Genomic DNA, 16,568 nt, shown 5'->3' on the forward strand with positions numbered 1-16,568 from the left:
AGTCTGGCAAAGTGAGAAGCCCCCCGCCCCACCCCAGTCCCAAAATACCTCCTCTGTCCATCAGTCACAATGGCTAAAACCTATCCATTGATTGTCCTGTAGTTTACTTCTGGGAATCAACTCAAGACAAATATAAAAAAATGTGAGACTGAGGTTATAAGATTATGTTAGAATCTGTTCTGGTGAAGGCACGAACCTAGGCAACCTGTGGAGGTAGAAAAAGGATCCTGGGAAGAATTCCCTCTCTTTTCCCTCGGATCCAGTACAGGAGGTAGAGTTCATTCTAGTAAAGGCATTAGAGAAATTCTAAAAAGTCAGAAAGTTTCCCTTTTCCCAGGAAGCAGGCTAGGAGAAAGAGGAGCTCAGGGGAATCAAATTGAGCCAATCCTCAGCAATAGATCCTTGAGCCTGGAGCCAGACTATAGTTGTGTTCACCTCTTGATCCACTGCCCTGACTCCCTGTCTCCTCTGTTCTATTCCCTTCCTGCCCAGACCCAAGTGGAAAAGGGAGTTGAAAGCCAGGGTGGAGGAGGCATTATGTTCCCACATCATAACAGGAATACAGTGAGCATATACATGGATAGACATTCACCTACCACAAAATGGCACATTCGAATACTAGAAGATAACTCAGAGGCAGCTCCATTCTGCCGTTTGTGCCTTGGCTCAGCTAGTTGGGTCCAGTCCTAATGAAGGCCCGTGAATAGATGGCACTAAAGGACACCATCAAGTCTCACACTTTGGATCCTGGAAAATTCCATCCCTCTCACAAATCAACAGTCATTTATTAAGTTCTTGTTAAGTGCAACTCCCCAAAACTAGAAGTCTTGAAGTTCACTTTTCAGTCCTTTCTAAATGATGTTGCCTCTTCCCTGGTCATCCTCCTCACACCCTTCCATGGAAACTTTGAATTCCTCCCTTAGAATTGGACTTAGATGAATTTTTCATTTTCTCTGGCTGGCTCTGGGCTTCCACACATCACTTCTAGAGCTTTTCAACACTCTCCCTTTCTAGTTCCCCTTTATGAACCATCTTACACCATTATCACATAAAGGATTGCCTTTATATTCCCTAGAACTTAGTGCAGTATTGGTACATAATAAATCCTTTATCATTTATTCAGAAGGTACCCAACCATGTGATTTGAGGGAGTGCCCTCACAGAGTTCTCAACACTAGTAAAATAACAGTCCAGTCTCTACCCCCATCCCTATATGCAGAGATGGAATGTGACATGGTGGCTAAAATCATATGGTCCTGGAAAGTCACTAAAATAGCCTGGCAGTCTAATTGACAGAGCACCAAACTGGGAAGACCTGAGTTCAAATTCTGTCCCAAACACTTACTAGTAATGTAAGCTCAGACAAGTCACTTACCCTCACTAAAGCTCAGTTTCCTCTATCCTTATTCCATATACTCTAAGAACTTTTAAAATGCAATAAAATTGAAGGCTTATTAAGAACACTGCCTCAAAAAGAAACCTTTGCATCCAAGGTTCATCCTACCTGGCTCTGATTCTCAAGCCCACTTTTGCTTTGGAATTCATGGATTGGAAGAGTCAACCTCAACTGACTGGAGGAAGCAGCAAAGCCTCTGATGCCTAAAAGGAAAAGGTGTGAACTTCCTTCTTTCTTTTGTCTATGCATGACAGCAAAGCTCCTCTCCTCCTGCACAAGGAAGTGTGTGGTCAGCATCTTCTGGAAGGGAACAAATGATCCCATTCCAATTACAAAATTAAAACCTAAGGGGACAAAAACAACAACGACAAAATTGAGAAGCCCACCTGAGGGGAAGAAATACCCATGACTAAACATTTAGATGATCAATCAACATTTATTGAGCACCTACCATGTGCCCATAAGGGCCAGAGATTTAAAAAAAAAAAGAGGCAAAAAACAGTCCCTGTCCTCAAGGAGCTTACAGTCATGCAAAGAAATATTTACAAACTAAACTATAAAAGGATAAATAAGTAATAATTAACAAAGGGAAGGCACTGGAATTAGGAGGGTGTGAAGAAGGTTTTCTGTAGGAGGTGGGATTGTATTTGGAACTTAAAAAAGCCAGGTAGTTGGAGCAGAGGAGAGAGAACATTCTAGGCTTGGGGAAGTCAGAGAAGGTATAGAGAACCCATGATGACCACTCACTTTTCTGGAGTGGCCTTAGAGTTATTAAAATACTTTCATGATCTGATGACCATCATAACAATTCTGTGAGGAAGAAAGGGTAAGTACCACTACCTTCATTTTACAGATGAGGAAAGCAAAGTCCTGCCACATAGGAGCCACTGCAAGTTAAGAGTTAGGGTAGGGGTGGCTAGGTGGCACAGTGGATAAAGCACCAGCCCTGGAGTCAGGAGTACCTGGCTTCAAATCTGGTCTCTGACCCTTAATAATTACCTAGCTGTGTGGCCTTGGGCAAGCCACTTAACCCCATTTGCCTTGCAAAAACCTAAAAAACAAAAAAACAAAAAAAAAGAGTTAGGGTAAGCATTAAACTCAGGTTTTCTGATTCTCTAGTCTGGGGCTGTAGGCACTTCAGACACTGCCTCCAGCAAGAATCTCTAGTTCCTAATATCCATTCAAGTACTAACAGAAGCAGCAGGATAAGTAGCACAGAAGATGGAACACTAAACCTAGAGAAAAAAAAAAGAACAAATTTGATCTCATTAGCTTACTGGCTGTGTGAGACCCTAAAGTCATGAAACTTCTGTTTGCCTCAGTTTCCTTATCTGTAAAATGACCATAATAATAGTGCCTCTATCCCTGGGTTATTCTGAGAATAAAACGAGATATTAGGAAAGTGTTTTACAAGCTGTAAAAACAACATAAATGCTAGCTCTTGTTATTATTGTTAAAATATATTATTTTGAGACTGTGGGTACATCACAATTTAGTGATTTGAAAGGTTCCCACACTGTCCCTTATGTAACATCCCACAGTTATCTACAATTATGGTGATCATAAACATCAGATTTCCTTGAACAGTCTCAATTTCAAGAAAAGAAAATGCATTTTAATAAGGTTTTGTCAAAAAAATAACCAACACCAGACCATCTGTCACAAGTTTTAGTTCAGAAAACATGGTTACCATATCCGTAATAAACAATAGCATGATTGTCAAAGTAATTATCTCTTCAATGGGAAAAGTTTTCATTTGTTTTCAGGGGAAGGCTCAAATAGTTATTCAACATTCAAAAATTTAGTAATAATAATAATTTAGCTGTTATTTCCACAATCATACCCTTCCATTTCCAAATTTCTTGGCCAATAGACTCTAGATTGCTTTCTCATCTCAATACTGTTCCTTAACATAATAATATCAAGATTAACTTCTACAGGACTGCTCAAAGCCTGGAAGACTTGTTGGGCCGTAAATAGATAATAAAGGAAGAAATTAAGAAAAAGTAACCTAGCAGGGTAAAAAAATAAGGAAAAAAGAAAACCTTGCCATCTTGGTTTAGTTTTGTCCTTCAGATAGACTTGCATGGCAAAATGCAAAGAATTTAAGAGTCTTAGGAAAAACAATGGTTTAAACGCAAAGAACCCCAAAAGTTTTATATGAAAGTTCCCTCAAATGAGATTGGAGGAATATATGAACTTCTAGTTTAATGAATTTCCTTTATAAAAAATTAAATGTTTCATTAAAAATTGAGCATTGAGCATCAAAATAATTTGCTTCCTAACTACTTATTTAAATTAATGCTGACATAAAAAGTATCATAGTATTTCAGTCTCCCCTTCCAGGCAACCTCAGTTTCCTCAACTATAAAAATGGAATTATTAATAGTCCCTGCCTCAGCATGGTTATTGTGAGGATCACAGGAAATAAAATTTATAAAGCACTTAGCACTAAGACCCAAGGATATTAATAGCTACCTTTGTGATCTTGGTAAGATAATGATGGAAATAATCAGGACTGATGGTCTCTACAGGTGACTGATTCAACTATTCCCTACTTCACTTTCTTCATTTGTATTTAATCAAAGTTGAGGAGGTTTCTATAATTTTTCTTTGCCCCTGCGTTTCTGCGGGGTTTTTTTTTGCTTGGTTTTGGGTTTGGGGTTTTATTTTGTTTTGTTTTTTGGCACCAGAGAGAACATGGAAGTGATACTTATAAGGCAGCTGTCGAGGTCATGAGAGTTGTGATACTATAGTACTTAGCATGCCTGTCTTTTTTCTTCCTTTGTCTTTGTCTCTGTATCTCTTCTTCTCCATCTCCCCTCTTTCTCTTTCCTCTCCCTTCCCCTTTCTCTCTTCCTGTCTCTCTGGCTTCTCCCTTTCTCCTTCTCTCCCTTTCTCTCTCTCATCTTTCCCTCTCCTTCCTCCTCACTCGTACTTCTCTTTTTCCCCTCTAGCTTCCTCTCCCTCTTTCTTTGTGTCTCCCTTTGCATCTCTATCTCTGTCTCTCCTCCTCACTTAAGATGTGCTAAGATTTAAGTTCATACTGGGATCCTTTGTGCATTCACTCCTCAATCTCTAGGACTAGCAAGGACAAGATTATGAGTCTGGGAGGGGAAGAGAATCAACCATGCCTAAAAGTGTCGGGGCGATAGCTTAGAGATGACTCCTAAGGTTCATTCCTGCTCAGATATTCAGTAATTCTAGGGAAAGGGGCTGCTGTGCTCATTTCCAAGTAGCCCTATGATTCCCCAGACCCCAATATTAGGTAATAGATGAATCTTGGGGCATTTCCTGAAAATGATCAGGAAACAGATGACTCCTTCAGAAAGGAGTTTTATGGAGGATTCTGAAGAGAAAACAAAGAACAAAAAATGTAAGTTCTCCACCATTCAGTAACTAAGATTTCCCTTTGAATGGAATCCTTTGTCCCATCTTTAACCAGTCCATTTAGATGGGCTGTGATCTCAGTGAATTGTGTTCAGATGGGTTTTGAACTAAATGCAGTTTTCATTTGGCTTCTGATGCTTGACAGATCAAAATGCAGTTAATGGAAAGAAGCCTGGCTCTCTGTGTGTGTGTGTGTGTGTGTGTGTGTGTGTGTGTGTGTGTGTCTGACTCACCCTCATAAATGAAAGAAAAACACTCCTGGTCACAATGGTTACCTAGGTTTCCAGGATTAGCAGTGATCTAGGCAAGGAGAGCATTTCCTTGACAGGTGGAGATTAGAGCCTTCAATCCATGGAAAAAGTTGCCCTCCCTCTCATGCAAATGTCTTCCTTCTTTTTTGGTTTGCTTTTTTTTTAAAAGGAGAAAGAGAAAGGGAGAAAGGGGGAGGGAGGGAGAGAGGGGGAGAGAGAGAGAGAGAGAGAGAGAGAGAGAGAGAGAGAGAGAGAGAGAGACAGAGAGAGAGAAAGCACATTTATTATTTACAATATGTCAGATTCTGGGCTAGATGCCAGGGACCCATGTGAGCAAAAAACCTGTTGGGGGGAGACAACACATAAAGGAAGAACAAAAAGCTGGAGGAGTGAAGAAAGCACAGCAAGACAAAAGAGAAGACGTTATCTCCAGGGTAGCAGGTGAATAGAAAAAGAAGTGAGTCCAGAAAGAAAAATCAAGGGACCAAATAGAGCCCTCTCATATTAAATAAGCCAAAATAAATCAACACATGGGCAATAGTTGAAAGTCTTGTTCTGCCCCTATCTTCTTCTGCTCTCTATCCCTTCTCTGCCAAGAGACAGAAGGCTCACTTTACTATTAGTACTGCCTCTGTCACTTGTATTTCCTATAAGACCTTAGATAAGTCACCGCTCCTCTGTAAAACAAGTGAAGAGCAAATTAGATGGTCTCTAGGGCCCCTTCCATCTCTAATTTCTATGCTATGAAGCATATTGAGTCTTTTACAGTGAAGGTCATTGAGGAACTTGGAGGCAGCTGAAAAACAGAGAAACCATTTTAGGAATTTTCCAAAAGGAAAGGAAGCTTATAACAAATAACAAATGAGTTCTTGGCTCCCAGTGAGAAGAAAGAAGACAACACCCTCCTCCCTTTTATCACTCTTATTTCCCCATTTGTTCCTTCATAATAGCAGCAATTTTTCACTCTTTATTATTCAAGAGAATACCTTTCAATACAATATCCACACACTTCCTCTGACCTGTTACCCATCAGAAAAAAAGGCATTTTATGTCTCTAAAATGGCAAAGTTGTGACTACATCCAATGAGCACTCAGTACTCCGGTTTCTTAGTTAACTTAGAAGAGCTGACCTTGCCATCACAACTGATCCTGAAAAATATCACTATTCATTCACCTTCACTCTCCCAAAGAAAATATTTCAGTTGCTCAACTATCTGTGGTACCTTAGACAAATCACTTAGCCTTTAGCCAGTTTCTTCATTAAATGTTGAGGCCCTTTTGGTCCCTTCCCATGATCCCTGTGGTTTTTTTTCTCCTTAGTTAACATAAAATCCCAATGTCTTAACTGTACCTGGGAGCTTTTCCCCCCTCAAAGGGAAAGATGAAAGATTTTGAAGAGATATTGAACTTGGTCTGTTTTGCCAAGCTGGATTCAACTAATCAATCAACAAGCATTTCTTAAGTGTACTAAGCTATAAATAGAAAAAAAAATTAGACAGTCATCATTCTCTGCCCCAACTAGTTATTTTTCCAAGAAACATGGAAATGGGACCTGGAAACTGCTTCTGCAGGTGCTGAAGCCTCCACGCCTCAACAACCATAGTTACTGGAATCTGGGAAAAACAAGTTCATGACCAAGTGTGGTCAAATGGTTCAATATCAAAAACAGAAATGATTTTAATATGTGAAATAATTTTTTAAAAAGTTTCACCATCTTTGATGTTGATGTCTAAAGGACATTTGGATTTGATTTAAAACTGGAAACCACCTCCTCCATTAGAATGTAAATTCCTTAAGAGAAGAGACTATCTCTTTTTTTTTTTGATATCTCCAATGCATAGCACAAAGCTTTACACATACAGAATAATAATTTTTTTTCATTCATTCACTCTTTTCCTCCTTGTTCTCAGAGCTAACACATTCCTAGAAGGTAAAGGTTGTAGAAAAGCACATTTGGGTATGATATAAAGGAAAACTTTCCAACAATTAAACCCTTCCAGAATTGGAAGGAACTGCCATAAGACATAGTAGGTCTCCCTCTCACTAATAGTCACGAAGGAAAAATAGGATGGTCACTTGGGTATATTGTTTTTTCTTTTGTTTTGTTTGTTTTTTGGATTTTTGTCACACAGATAAGTAAGTTTTAAGTGTCTAAGCTTAGATTTGAACTCAGGTCCTCCTGACTCCAGGACTGGTGCTCTATCCACTGTGCCACCTAGCTGCCCTCACTTGGATCCACAGTAAAGGCACTGCTGCTTCAGGTCTGGGTAAGAAGTGAATAGTTTCAGGACTCCCATCCAGCTCTGAGAATGGAATTGAAAGATGCCTCACTGTACACTTAGATTCCATCTTTCATGACAACCATTGTTTTTCCTGAATTAAGCATTTTCTATGGTTCTAATTCAAAGCTAATTGATGTCTATAACTCTTAGGAAGCATTGAGTTGTCAACATCCATATATCATAGAGTAGTTTTAGGCTATTAAAATGGATTTATACTGTTTAGAATTTAGTACTATATGAATGTTAAAGCAGCTTCATTTATGCATAATGAATAACTTGCTTTCCAGTCATGTTTACCATAACTATAAGAAATAGCCTAAAATTATATAACAGTTAAAGTTTTTTAAATTCAGAAGATCAGGAAAAGTTCAGATTTAAAGATTAAATACTGAAAAGAACAAGTTTGTCTCCATGTTGAAGGTCAAAAGCTATATAAAGACTGTATCTAATGAAGAATTTGTCAATTATCTGGTTCACTGGATTGTTCATTCAACAAATACAAGTCTAATTTGAACTCATCTGGCCCCCCAAAGTTAGGGAATTTGAGGATTTTCTCCAAACTCAAACAATTGTTTTACAATTCAGCTCTCCCCAGGTTTTCCATACTGCAATAAAATTTCAATAATTGTCATTTTGAGTCCTTTAAGGAAGGATATGAGAATCTAAATTATCTTGATGTAGACATAGATATCTATGGGGATGAATTCAATTAGGCAATTGCCAAATTTTTTTTTATCATGCAGTTTGAACACTGAAGGTTCAATATAAACATAGAGGATGAACAGTAATTCTCATCAGGAGTCTTTAAAATTTATTGTCAAGGTACCTTGGGGATTGAAGGATAAAGCTAGTGGTTATAAATAAGAAGGACTCAAGAATCATGTCTGTAGGTCATACAGGTCGTGGAAAGCACTGGAGGCTCTGTAAATGGCAACCCCTTCTGTAATCCAATGACTCATAATTTTTGAGCTACATTTCCATTTGTGATTGAACTTAGACTAAAGAAAATCAGAGACTATCTCTTTCCTAAGCATCTTTAGTATGGGGTATTGGTGAGACCACAACACCCCAACTTCCACCCTTTTCATCTCCTTCCACTTCTGTCTCATGGAACTCTCATCACATTCATATCGCACAGTTTGTAGTGACTCTCCCAAAAAGTGATTTCCATTTTTTTTGGATTGTACCAATAATTAATACTTTCTCTGTAATTGTGTTAGAGAGTTTCATGGGGACAGAGAGGTTGTGACATGCCTAGGATCATACAACCAGTATGTATAATAAGAGGGACTTGAATAATATCCTCTATTCATATCCCACCCTGCTGCTCAAATGTGATACTTCCATAGAATAGGACTTGGCACAAAGTAAGCATTAGGAAATGCTTGTTGATTGATTGAGTTTTGTATTCTTTAGCTCAGTTGACTTTCACAACCAAACTGAGAAATAGGCCTCCTTATCACTGTCATCAAATGAGATATATGTAGAGTGCTTGCAAGACTTAAAGCACCTATGTCAATGTTAGTGACTGTTATCTTCATTTTACAAATGAAGATCTTCTGGTCACTAAACCCACATGGATCTGGAAGAGAAAGAAAAACATCTGAGTAGCACTGCCTTCTCAAATCCATTCACTTGCATGTCACAGCATCACCTCCCTAATGTCATGGTCTTCTTCAAGAACAAAGAACAAGGGGGAGGCTAGGTGGTGCAGTGGATAGAGCACCAGCTCTTAAGTCAGGAGTACCTGAGTTCAAATCTGGCCTCAGACACTTAATAATTACCTAGCTGTGTGGCCTTGGGCAAGCCACTTTAACCCCATTGCCTTGCAAAAAAACCAAAGCAAAACAAACAAACAAAAAAAAAAACCTAAAACCTAAAAAAAAAAAAAGAACAAAGAACAAGTCTTATCCTCATTACTCAATCATCAACAAATAAAAACCCCAAAATAGGATGCTGATAGTCACAAAGGAAGCAACCATGCAGGGAAACAAGTATTTTCTGCCTCAAAGTCACTCTTTCTACTTGACCACAAGACTTTTATAACCTTAGAATTACAAAGTTCATCTCTCAAGTTCTTCCTTCCAACTCTAACGACCCTACCTTCTGACTTTCCCTTTGGTCCCCTTCCAAGTCCACCATCTTCCACCTAGAGCTGCAATTTCAGTGTCACCCCCCAACTCCTCCCTGTCATTTATCCCTCATAGCTCACATAGGAGGTTTTCTCCTTGCCAGGGAGAACCTTTCTACGTGCACAAGTGATCCTGCTCTATTCTGACTTCTTCAGCAAATTTCCCCATATCTGATTTCCCTTCATCTTTTCATCTACTGACTATTTCCTTACAGCCTATAAAATGCTCACGTCTCTTCCCCTATCCCTCAAACCCCTCCCCGCCAATTTGATATTATCTCTCATGGCTAGTTATCATCCTGTATCTATCTCTCATCTCTTTTGTGTCTAAACTCTTTGAAAAGGTCATTAAAAAAAAGAAAGAAAAGGTCATATACCTTAGGTCCCTCCACTTTCTGTCCTGTGATTCCTTTCTTAACTCTTTACAGTCTGGCTTCTAACTTCATCACTCATCCAAAACTGTTCTCTGCCAACTCCAAAGGCTTTTCTGAAACTTCATTCTCCTTGACCTCCCTGCAGCTTTTGACATCATAGATCACCCTCTTGTCCTTGATACTCTCTTCTTTTTAGGTTTTTGTGACACAACTCTCTCCTGGTTCTCCTCCTACCTCTCTGATCTTCACTTCTCAATTACCTTTGCTAGATTTTCATCCAGGTCACACCTATTACAGCTCTTTCCTAGGTCTTCTTTTTTCCCTTTATACTATATCACTTAGTGATCTCACCAGTGTCTATATGTCAAATATGATAGCTGCTTCTGAGTCTAGCCTATAAAGAGATCAAAATTAGGCAACATAAGAAATGCTCACTATGACCCAAAGTTAAGATTTTTAACTTGAGGTACATGAATTTGTTGCTAAAATATATATTTTTAATGAACTGTGTTTTAGTACAATTGATTTCTTTAATACATTTTCAATTTCTTTAAAATATATTTTATAGAGCCCCAGACCTGGAGTCAGGAGGACCCAAGTTCAAATCCGACCTTAGACATTTGATACCTACTTACTTGTATGACCTTGGGAAAGTCACTTAACCCCATTACCTTGACCCCCCCAAAATGTTTTTAATATATTTTTAAATATTCTGAAAAAATGTACATAGTTTTCACTAGAATGCCAAAAAAGATAATATCATGTCATTCATATGACACACAAAAAAGTTAAGAACCCCTGCCCCAAAGGGAGGTCATTGCAAGTCCAGTCATCAGAAAAGTGGAGTCCAAAGAAAAGATGAAGCCTGAGAGTATTAGCTAGCTGACCAGTCCCTAGTCTTTCATCAGAAGTTTTCTACAGATGAGAATCTCCTATTGGAGATAAGAGGCCAGGCCAATTTTTCTAAGGGATCAAGAAAAGAAAGACTTTTGGCTGATCCAAGGCAAAGCTGACCTTTTCCAAAAAAGCTATTTTTTAAAAAGCCTTTGGAAAGCACACATCCCCGGACTTCTTTGAATAGGAGCAAAAATGTGAATGCTGAATAGGGCATACAGTGTCAGACTGTTTGGCTGTATGAGTAAATTTTGCAAAACATTTTCCCCCATTCATATTAATCTTTTTATAAGGATTGCTTTCCTTATAAGGAATAGTGGAAGGCTACTAGGGAATATTGGTTATATAAAACCAAAATAAAGCAATAAAATTTTATTTTTAAGATAGGTCTATGGCTGGGGATTATGACAGCATGGCAACAACAACTCTTTCCACAAGGTAGAGAGAGCTGAACCAGAAGTTGAAACTATAAAGATATTTCATAATATGCCCATGAAAAATATGGAGGAGACTATATAAACCTCATCCAGCAAAGACATTAGTATTTGTAAGACATCATATGGCCAATGAACACTCACAAGTATAGCATGAAGATACCATCAGGAGATAGCAACAGTTTCTCACTATCAGATAAATGAGTTAACCTTGTGTGTGCTATTCCTTCTGGCTATGTACGTTTCCACATATATCAATCTACCTCCAGATAATGTAATTTGGGAGAGTGTGTCCATTTTGAAAGGAGGGGATCTTTTATTGCTATTTTTCTTATTGTACCATATCATTTAATTGCTTTTATTTTCTTAAGTCATTATGTTTAGCTTTAATAGATCACCTAGAAGACACATTAGTAGGGGACTCATGGACCATGAATACAGACACTGAATCAAGGCTACTCATTGAAGCAATTTGTTGTTGGGGTTTTTTTTGCAAGGCAAACAGGGTTAAGTGGCTTGCCCAAGGCCACACAGCTAGGTAATTATTAAGTGTCTGAGACCGGATTTGAACCCAGATACTCCTGACTCCAGGGCCGGTGCTTTATCCACTATGCCACCTAGCCGCCCCTCATTGAAGCAATTTGAATGAAAACTCTTAAGTTCTAGGACTCTTAAAATCAAGCCATTTGTTGAATTTTTTCTACTCAACTCAATAATTAAGATTGATGGCAAAAAAGCTTCTAAAATCAGTAGTTATATAATAATTCAGGATCTGCACTAAGAAAAAGAGAAATATCAAGCACAAGAATTATACATGTGATGAAATTAAAGGGATGCTCTAGTACTCCTGATTGAGGTGGCCATTCCCAAGATGGCTTCTATCTTTCACTTTTGGAACAGGAAAAGATCCCATCTCTGACATATTAGGAATACTCTCTCCTTTTTAGGAGTTCCTATATTGTGATAAGTAGGTCATTAATATAATTTGTATCTTCCAAATCCTGATTTATACCTTATGATCTTTGGGTACAGCAGCTAGTAAATAAATAATCTTTAAATGTAATTGACTGAAGAGAATAAGAATCAAAATCCCCTCCTCTCACCTCCATCTATGAGAGGTCAACTAACAAAGCAGATGGAATCTTCTTTTATGATTCCAGGTGTTATAGGAATATTTGGACCCACATGGATTCTTATGTAGGAAGTTATAATTGAGGAGACCTCACATGGCTTTTGTCATGAGAACAAAAATGAAAAAGTAGTAATTAAAACTACAGGTACAAACATAGAAACAATGTAAAGACTGACAAATTGCTTTCTATAGGGGAAGGAAGGAAGATAAGGGAAAAATTGTAAAACTCAAAATAAATAAAATCTTTAATTAAAAAAACCTATAGGTACAGGGGCAGCTAGAAGGCACAATGGATGGAGTACCAGCCCTGAAGTCAGGAGCACCTGGGTTCAAATCCACCCTCAGACACTTAATAATTACCTAGATTGTGACCTTGGGCAAGTCACTTAACCCCATTGCCTTGCAAAAGAAAGAACAAAAAAAAAAAACTATTGGTACATGAAAAGACTTAACATGAACTGGTTCAAAGTGAAAAAAGCTGTACCAGGAGAACATTATATAAAGTATGGCAATATCCTATGATGAACTGTCAATGACTTAGCTTTTGGATATATAATTGATCCAAGACAACACTGAAGAATTTATGATGAACAATGCTATCCATCTCTAGCAAAACAACCAATAGAATCTTAATGCATATTGAAGCATACTTTTTTCTTTATTTTCCTTGTTGGGTTTTTCTTTTGCCTGTTTTCTTTCACAATATAACTAACATGGAAATATGTTTTGTATGATCGCACATGCAATAACTATATTAAATTTCATGCCTTCTCAATGTTGGAAAGGGAGAAAAGGAGAATTTGGAACTCAAAAAAATTTAAGACAAATGCTAAAAACTGTTTTTACATGTAATTGAGGAAAAATAAACTATTATTTTTTTTAAAACTATATAGATTTGAGCACCAGGAAGTGATAAGGATCAGGAGCTATCCATCAGGGCAGATCAAGGAAGCATGTCCTTTCTGTTGGGATCACTGATGGGGTTGCCCTCTACCAGAACAGAATGAAGCCAATGTGATTTTTCAGTGAAAAATGTATGGCTCCCAAGCTTTGAGCTTTCAACTGCCTTTCTGGGCCTTACTGAGTCAAAGAGGATCCTTAAAAAAAGAGCATCCAAGATATATGAGATGAGATTTCAAGTTTGACTTCAAGATCAGAAAGCAACCCTGGGGCCGGCTAGGTGGCACAATGAATAGAGCACCGGCCTTGGAGTCAAGAGTACCTGAGTTCAAATCTGTCCTCAGACACTTAATAATTACCTAGCCATGTGGCCTTGGGCAAGCCACTTAACCCCATTGCCTTGAAAAAGAATCTAAAAAAAGAAAAATAAAGAAAGCAACCCTGATCCATAGGTACTGTGCCTGTAATAAATGTTACACAAAGTAAACACCTTGACTTGGTGAGTTTGGGGCGGGGGGGGGGGGGGGGGGGCTGAGAACAGTGTATAAAATATCTGCTTGGAGCTCAGAAAGCAGTGGAATTTTGGACAGCATTTCCAAGAACACAAGAATATAATTACCATATATTCTTTGCAACCCAAAGACTAACAGAGAAACATGAAGTGATGCTTTGTCACTTCTCCAAGATGTTTTTGGATGGAGATAGCAGTAACAGAGAAAGCATGGTACTTAAGACATAGAAAGAACTCAATAAATGCCTTTTCTTCCATTCTGAGATTGAAATTGCTCAATTTCAACTATTCAGGCCCAGGGTGGTGACAATAACTCCCTTCTCTGCTGCTGGGGAGGCTGAGGGTAGAAGATCATCCGACTTCAAGAGTTCTAAGGCACAGTAGGAGAAAAGCCAATCTGTGTTGGCACCATTATGGTGAGCCTCCAGGAAGGGAAAGCCACCAGGATGCCTAAGGAGAGGCAAACCAAACCAGGTTGGAGAAACAGTTGGTAGGGGTTCCAGGACTATTAGTATTAGAATTGGAAATGGGAAGAGGGGGTAAATCACTCAGGATTTTTTGCCTTGTAGTTACAGTTGAAACAAGTTGAGAGACCTACTACTACTGCCCCCCCCAAAAAAAAACCCTCTTCCTTCAATTGTTTTATTCAATGTCCTTTGACTATGTCAACTAACTGGACCTAAACAAATTTTGCAACTTCCTAAGGGGAAACTGGATGTTTTGTGGCTCGGGTTTTCACTTGATTAAAATAAGTAAACAGTAATTTTTATACAGAACTTGTGATTAAAAACTATTTTGGAAAAAAAAATTTAGAAAAGACAGCTCTTCAGGGTAGTAATCAACTGATAAAGGGAGGAATCTTCCCAAGAGATTCACTCTCTAACTTGGGTGCCCTGGTCCAGGAACGTAATCTGAGGTTTGTCTTCTCCTGAGGATCAAAGGTCTAAGTGATGTATATATGCAAAATTTATTCCCCCTTGGGCCTCTATAGATGAATATTAACTCAGATTTCATAGGAGAAGTAGAAATAATCTTTCAAAACACAAATATTTGTGATGCTTATGATAGCGAATAAGAGTTAGTACACATGTAGCAGATGAAGAGCCGACCTGGATTCAAGTGCTGGTCGATCCATAGCGGCTACATGACCGAGATAAATCACATCACCTTTTAGTTCTCTGGACAACTCTTTAATACTATGAGTTGTAGAAAAAGCCACAATGTGGCATAGAAGATAAAGAGTTGGCTTATCAAAATAGGAAATCAAGGAATAGTTCACCTGTCAGGTCTATGGAAAGGGAAGTCATTTATGACCAAGAAAGAGATGAAGAACATCATTAAAAACAAATGATGATTTTGATAATATTAAATTAAAAAGGTTTTGCACAAACAAAACCACTGTAACCAAGATAAAAAAATGTAGCAAATTGGGAAACAATTTTTATAATTAGTATTTTTGACAAAGGACTCATTTCTAAAATATATAAATATATAAAGAACCAAGCCAAATTTATAAAAAAAAAAAAAGCCATTTTCCAACTGACAAATGGTCAAAGGATATGCAGAGGCAATTTACAGATGAGGAAATCAAAGTCATCCGTAGTCATATGAAAAATTGCTCTAAATCATTACTTATTAAAGAAATGCAAATTAAAGCAACTCTGAGGTACCACCCCACACCTCTCAGACTGGCCAATATGACCAGAAAGAACAATAATCAATGTTGGAGGGGATGTGGGAAATCTGGGATATTAATGCATTGTTGGTGGAGCTGTGAACTGATCCAACCTTTCTGGAGAGAAATTTAGAATTACACCCAAAGGGTGTACAGTTGATTAATCAAAGGTAATGCACATATTTGTCTTCGTTTACTACAAAAGCTAATGGTTAGTTGCTTCATAGAGTCTTGTTCTCATCAATGTGGGTGTTTACAAAAATTTAAATTAAAAAAATAGGCTGTCCAGTAATGAATTGATATGAACATGCCTTCCCATGAATATTTTGCCTCTAACTTACCTGACCTGTGCCAGGATTATGACCTTGGATTGTCTTCTCCTAAGGCTCAAAGGCTGACTGAAAGGGTCTCAGTCTATACATGGAGTTTTGTATAAATATACCATATATTTTCTATAAAGCAGGATTAATTCATTTTCTTTCTCCAAAGAAATATTGTTATGTATTCTTACAAAATTCTAAGATTTAAATGCAACTCAAATAACATCACAGAAACCACAAATCAGATACCAGGAAATGAATTATAGAAGTCATAGTTTAATGAACCCTATAACTTATGCACACATAACCTGGGGTTATGGATCTTGTTTGTACATATTGGTTTTCATGTTGTCTCCCCATGTGAGCTACTTAAGGGCAGGAATTTTTTGCCCTTCTTTGTATTTCCCAGCTCTTAGCTTATTAATTGCCTTAGTAGGCGTTTAATATGTTTGTTGGCTGTTTGGTTGACATAAGAAGTCTGCTGAATGATGGGTAACTCCATTCTGTGGAGGAATTATAGAGGACGAGAACAAGATGGGAGGATCTCCACCCACATTGATGAGAATAAGACTCTATGAAGCAACTAACCATTAGCTTTTGTAGTAAATGAAGACAAAATATACTCTAAACCATAGAATCTTAGAATTTAAAAAAAGTAACTTCAACTTTGTGCAATTCAACTGCCAACATAGTGTTAAAGTCTTTCTACCAAATCCCTATCAAATGACTGTCCATTCTCTGCCTTGATGCCTCCAAGCAATCCACCTTTCCCCTTTTCTTTGACCCCAAAACTTCCTCTTTGAAACTTTTTCCTATTAACCCTTGTTTTACCTTCTTCTCCCTCCTCCTCCACCTCACACCTCCAAGTCAGATTATCC

General features: G+C 38.0%; 1 long non-coding RNA gene across 2 annotated transcripts in view; it reads right to left on the minus strand.

The window, feature by feature from the left end:
• LOC141515199 (uncharacterized) overlaps positions 1–16,568 on the minus strand; it is a 150,394-nt gene that overhangs the window by 37,407 nt on the left and 96,419 nt on the right. The window contains exon 4 of one of the 2 annotated variants that reach the window (XR_012476246.1): positions 57–1,740. The exons of the other annotated variant lie outside the window; for it this stretch is intronic. This is a non-coding gene — a long non-coding RNA (uncharacterized LOC141515199). Of the gene's footprint in view, positions 1–56; positions 1,741–16,568 lie in introns of those variants that run through there. 2 annotated transcript variants of the gene reach the window in all.

Source organism: Macrotis lagotis, chromosome 2 (genome assembly GCF_037893015.1).
Source record: "Macrotis lagotis isolate mMagLag1 chromosome 2, bilby.v1.9.chrom.fasta, whole genome shotgun sequence".
Classification (NCBI taxonomy): Eukaryota; Metazoa; Chordata; class Mammalia; order Peramelemorphia; family Peramelidae; genus Macrotis; species Macrotis lagotis.